General features: G+C 40.3%; 1 non-coding gene across 1 annotated transcript; it reads left to right on the forward strand.

Annotated features, from left to right (window-relative positions):
* Positions 1 to 402: 402 nt before the first annotated feature.
* LOC122054436 lies at positions 403 to 511 on the forward strand. The gene has a single exon (XR_006132747.1). It is a non-coding gene; the product is annotated as a small nucleolar RNA R71 (small nucleolar RNA).
* The last annotated feature ends 5,628 nt before the right edge of the window (positions 512 to 6,139 follow it).

Genomic DNA, 6,139 nt, shown 5'->3' on the forward strand with positions numbered 1-6,139 from the left:
TCAAGTTGATTGATTTGTGCAGTGATAGCTCCCAATGGACATGAGTCATTTGAATGCTCTGAACTCCCACATACTTCACAAGATGTACTAATAGCATTGACCATATTAGCACTAGCCCCCATATTCTCAAATTTCTTTGTAAGAGCGTCCAATTTTTCAGACAAAAGAGTGACTGCATCTACATCAAACTTCCCTGATGCTTTAATTGTTGGGTTTACAGAAGAATAGCCACCACTTCTTTCATTTGCCCATTGATGATAATTTTGTGCTACACTTTCAATGATTTCTTCGGCTTCATCTAAGCTTTTGTTCATAAGTGCCCCTCCAGCAGCTGAATCAAGGGACACTTTGGTATGATAATTGATACCATTATAAAAAGTGTGCAACACTAACCATCTTTCCAACCCATGATGTGGGCATTGTCTGAGCATACTATTATATCTATCCCATGCTTCAAAAAGAGATTCTGAGTCAGTTTGCTTGAAGCTTGTAATTAAATTCCTCATATGATCTGTTTGGCTTGGTGGATAGAACTTATCAAGAAACTGTTGCTCACACTGCTCCCAAGTGGTGATGCTATTAGGGGCCAAAGAATTCATCCATTGCTTTGTCCTATCTCTTAGAGAAAACCCAAATAACAATAATCTAACTGCATCTGAAGGAACTCCATTCATTTTCATGGTACCACATATTTCATAAAAGACCTCTAAGTGTTGATTTGGGTCTTCATGAGGTCCTCCACCAAATTGGTTCTGCTGCACCATAGATATGATTGCGGGTTTGATCTCAAAGTTATTAGCTTCCATTGAAGGTCTTGAAATACTAGATCGAAAACCTCTTGCATAGGGTGTTGCATAATCCTTGAGTGGTCTATTTGCCATGTTCAAATGTTCCTGTTCTTCAATTTGCCTTTGCAAAATTCTTCTTTTATGGAAAGTTCTATCAATCTCAGGGTCAAAAGGAAAGAATTCCCCTACAAAGTTAGATCTTCGCATACACAAGAACAAGATAGCAAATGACAATTCGACAGAAAAAGAAAAATAGAAGAATAAAAAATGCAGAATTGAATTTGTACAAAAAGAATTAACAAGAAGTGAAAGTTATACAAGAAAGTAAAAACAGAAATCTAATGATTAGTTACAACTATGCAATATGAAAGGAAAACAAATGTTATGTTTAGTCTAACTCAATTGATAATTCCTAATGTTATAGCGCAGTCCCCGGCAACGGCGCCAAAAACTTGTTACGCTAATGTCGCAAGTAATATAAAAGATTATCGTATCCACAGGGACTGGAATAAGCACTAGAAATGTCTCAATGCGAATTAGCTAAACAACTATCCAATTGTTTCGAATGCAAAGTGAAAGTAAACAAATCTAATATTAAAGATCAACAAACAAGAGTTTAGTGTTTTGGGTTATGATAAAGGGAGATTCTAGGAGTTTCGGTTTCTTTGTAGGATTTCTCGAATGTAAATGGTTCACCAATTCTTATCCCTCAATTGTCAAACATGTAGAAAGTTGCCGGTTCTCTCTTGCAATAGACAACCGGCTAAGGACTGAGAAATGTATCTAAATAGGATTAATTAGACATGAACCTATATTGTCCTTACACAGAAGTGCACCTATTACTATGCCTTCCTCGGATATCAACATAGAAGCCCACGACTTATTAATCTATCAAGATACAAGAAACTAATCACAAAATCCATCCTACACTCTTGAATATTCTTATTTCCTCTTCAAGATTGTCTCTCAAACGTCCTTACACGGGCTTGCACCTGTCACGTGGATCCCTCGGATGATCGAGTGAGAGTTTATCTTTACAAAGTCCATAAGAAATCCAAATAATTAATCAAGAATGAGAATTAAGCACGAATCACCATTAATCATTCAAGATCTAATTGATACAAGCAAGATAATGTCATTGAAACAAGAAAATGGCAAATCCATAAGAGATTACATCAATCCATCATACAAATACTCCCTTCATCCTAGAATACAAGATCTACTCCATGAATCGAGGAAGAAAACCCGAAGAAATAGAGAATACAAGCATTTCTTAAATCCCCAATCCAAGAAACCAAGAAAAGAGGGAAAGAGAAAACTTATCTATAAAGAAGCTTCATCTTCGGATCCAATCCTCGCTCCGGAGTCGAAATCGTCAAGAACTCCCCTTGAATCGCCCAGAAATCCTCCCAAGATTGGGAGGAAACCACCAAATCTTGCCTTCTCCCAAAGGGGGAGAGATCCCCTTTCAATTCATGAAGGAAGGTTTAAATAGAGGAGGAAATCGGGCGCCACACGGCCCCACGACTCGACCGTGTGAGATCCACACGGCGGCCGTGTGGTGCACACGGCCAAGGCCCTCCTGCTCTCTGGAAATACTACACGGCCGTGTGGTGCACACGGCCGCCACCTGCTTGGTCTCTGGAAAATCCACACGGTCGTGTGATGCACACGGCCACCACCTGCTTGGCCTCTGGAAACCTCACACGGCCGTGTAGATCCACACGGCCATGTAAGGCATCTGTTCTGATTTCTTCAAATCAAGACACGGCCGTGTGAGATTCACACGGCCATGTCCTCTTCCCTTCCTGTTAAGACTACACGGCCATGTGTGGTACACGGCCTGATGATCTCTCCCTTCAATTACTTCCAAGCTTGCCCGAGGACGCATAATCTTCACCAATTTCGACTCCTGTATACAGAAAATGCACAAAAAGTAGATCTCCGAACCAAAAGAGTAAATATGCTAAAAGGAAAGATGGAAGTATAAAATTGCATAGATCAAGCATGCTCAAAGTATGTAAATGTGCGTAAAAACATGCATAAAAGAGTATATAATCTACGCACATCATAAGGCTTGTACCAAGGGTGGACTCCTAATCAGTCCCTAGGCCTTGCTTTGTGATCTAGGCTAAGCCTTGCTTTGTGATCTAGGCTAATAAGGGATTGGCTCCTTAGTACACCCCTAAGCCTTTCTTTGTGATCTAGGCTAAGCCTTGCTTTGTGATCTAGGCTAATAAGGGATGGACTCTTCAAGTACGCCCCTAGGCCATGCTTTGTGATCTTGGCCTAGTTCCTAGTATGATTCAAGACTTGCTACCTTGGATATACTTAGGACGCGCGCATCTATGTTATGTATGTATGGTACAAGCCGGGACCCTAAATATGTTGATATTATGTTCAAGTATATATATGTAAGAAGAAAATGGTTTTAAAAGATCATGAGACATACACATGTTTTTCGGATACATGTTTTTAAAATCATGATGCATATAATCTATGATTATGTTGTGTTGAGGCTATGCTTTAAGATATGCCATGATATGATTATGTTATGTTTCATGCTATGTTTTAAGAGATGATATGCCATGATAAGATTATGTTATGTTTCATGCTATGTTTTAAGAGATGATATGCCATGATAAGATTATGTTATGTTTCATGCTATGTTTTAAGAGATGATATGCCATGATATGATTATGTTATGCTTCATGCTATGCTTTAAGAGATGATATGCCATGACTAGTTATAATGTTTGTTATGTTGCATGATATGCTTAAAGAGTATGATATGTTATGCCATGACTAGTTGAGATCATGTTAAGTTGAGACATTATTTGATTATGTGCTGATTGTTGGTTTTAGTGAGTAGGAAAGGAACTTACTGAGACATGAGTGCTCATAGCTTACTTTCCTTGTACCACAGATAAAGGAAAAAGCTGGATGAGTTAAAGGAGCAGCAGGAGGGGCAACGAAGATGTGTGTGGCGGTGGCTAGGCAACTAATTAAGAACCTGCTTTAAAACCTTTAAGAACTATGCTTTGGTTTTGTGAAATGTAATACAATATGGGTGACTTGATGTTAAGTTTTTATTTATTTTGTTATCATGTTATGAAACCATGTTAGTGTAGTTTGGTTTTTAATTAAGCTAAGAAAAATAATTTTAAGTCTTCCGCTGTAATATGTACGTAGAGTATCGTAGCCCCGTCCCTTGTTGATAGCAGGGAGGGCGAGCGTTACAGAACTTAAGTTTGAGTCAAGTCTAGGCTGGTCAATCGATCGACAGATCGATTGAACCAGGGTCCAATCGATCAGTGAATCGATTGGAGTGTCCTGTAATTGTGGGAAGTCCCAATCGATCGACTGATCGATTGAGATGTGAAATTGTGAGTAGAAAAGCTTTCCCAATCGATTGGGAGCTGCCAATCGATCAGTCGATCGATTGGGCAGCAAAAGCTCGCGTGCAGACGCGAGAGCACAAAAAGGGACTGAATCGATCTGGCGATCGATTCAGGCAATCCCAATCGATCGGTTGATCGATTGGGAAGTGACCGTTGCTCAGGATGCAGGTGATGGACGGCTGAGATGGAGTGGTGCTAACATGGCAATCGATTAGGGATGAATTGGATCGATTGGGAGCACTGTTTAAAGCCTGGACGGAGCGTTTTCTCTGAAGAACTTTGCGTTCTTCTTTCTGCGATTTCTCTTCGATTCACAGCGAGCTTCTCCAATCTTCACCGCCAATTCTTGAAGGCTCTTGAGAGTGTTCTCTCAAGGTTCAAGAGGCAACAACAATCACAAGTAAGCAAAAAGAGAGTGTATTCATTTGTATTTGTATTTCTCTTTCTTGTGTGAGTGTTGTGTTGTAGTGTGAGTTTGTATGAGGCTTCTTCGCCTCTAGCTGGGACCGAGAAGGAGGTTTTCATAGTGGAGATAGCGTGTCATGTGTGGATCCTTGGATTAGTCACCTCTACTTGAGGTGGATACCAAGTAAACCCTGGTGCTAGCATTGTGAGTCTTGTATTTCATTTCCGCTGCATATTATCAACAAGACGAAGCAAACGACGCAAGTGCGCGACAAACCGCTATTCACCTCCCCCCTCTAGCGGGCACAAAGATCCCTACAATTGGTATCAGAGCGAGGTCACTCTTCTACGGACTAACCACCAAGAGAGCAAGAAGATAGAGGAAGAAGAAGATGAATTTAGAAGGACCACTCGGATGGGACATCCGGATTCCACCTCTGTACGACAAAGAAGATTTTAGTTCATGGAGGAATCGGTTGGAGACTTGGTTCCAAATGGATTGGAACCAATGGGTGGTCTTGGAGGACCCATTTGAAGCTCCAATGAATAAGAAGGGTAAACGCCTCCGGCCTCGACAGTGGACCGAGGAACAAAAGGAGCAAGTGGAGGCAGATAAGGAGGTAACAAAAGTTTTGTTAAATTTATTACCTTCTAATATCCTTTTGAGTGTAGGTGAATTCACAAGTGCATGTGATCTTTGGAAGAAGATCAATACCTATCATGAGCATCCTACACAACTTCAAGGAGTTGAGGAGCCCAAGGAGAAGAGTTCATTGGTCCAAGAAGAGGAGGACCAATTGGATGTTGACACGAGTGCAACATTCAAGGAAGAAAAAGAAGAGGAGAAGGAAGATGAGGAGAGATCTTCTGCATCCTCAAGAGAGGAAGAGATGGAAGCATCCATATCCTCAAGAGAAGAAGAAGAAGAAGATGATGATGATGCAACCTCCGTAATTCAAGTTACATCAAATGGAGGATCAAGCATCATCCCTACAAGCAAAGGTATAGAAACTTCGATTGTAAATAACAAAACCCATATCATTTGCTTTGAGTGTAGGGAGCATGGGTACTACAAAAGCAAGTGTCCCAAAATGACCAAGAAGAAGAGCCAAGTAGTATTCAAGGGCAAGGAGAAGTCCAAGGAGATAATCCCCACAACAAAGAAGAGCAAGAAACATATTGTGTGTTTCTTGTGCAACCAAAATGGGCATTATCGAAGCCAATGTCCAAAGGGGAAGAAGCTAACCAAAGTCAAAGGAGGAAGCACAAGTCTAGGGGGAGCTTCCAAGGTATCATTTAATGAATCTATTCCTTTGATACATGATAAAAAGCATGCTAGAAATAACTCTTACCATTTTAATGCAATTTATCATGAAAGCAGGAAGCATGATGGCACTAAGGATAAATACATTCCTCCTCATGCTAGATTAACCACACCTAAGGCTAGGAAGGTAGATAATTACTTAAGCAATAACTGTAAGAATTATAGATATATGCCTAAAAATAGAAATGCTTAAGGACTCAATGAAAAACCAAAATCTAGGGA

The sequence above is a fragment of the Zingiber officinale genome, chromosome 3A, assembly GCF_018446385.1.
Source record: "Zingiber officinale cultivar Zhangliang chromosome 3A, Zo_v1.1, whole genome shotgun sequence".
Taxonomy (NCBI): domain Eukaryota; kingdom Viridiplantae; phylum Streptophyta; class Magnoliopsida; order Zingiberales; family Zingiberaceae; genus Zingiber; species Zingiber officinale.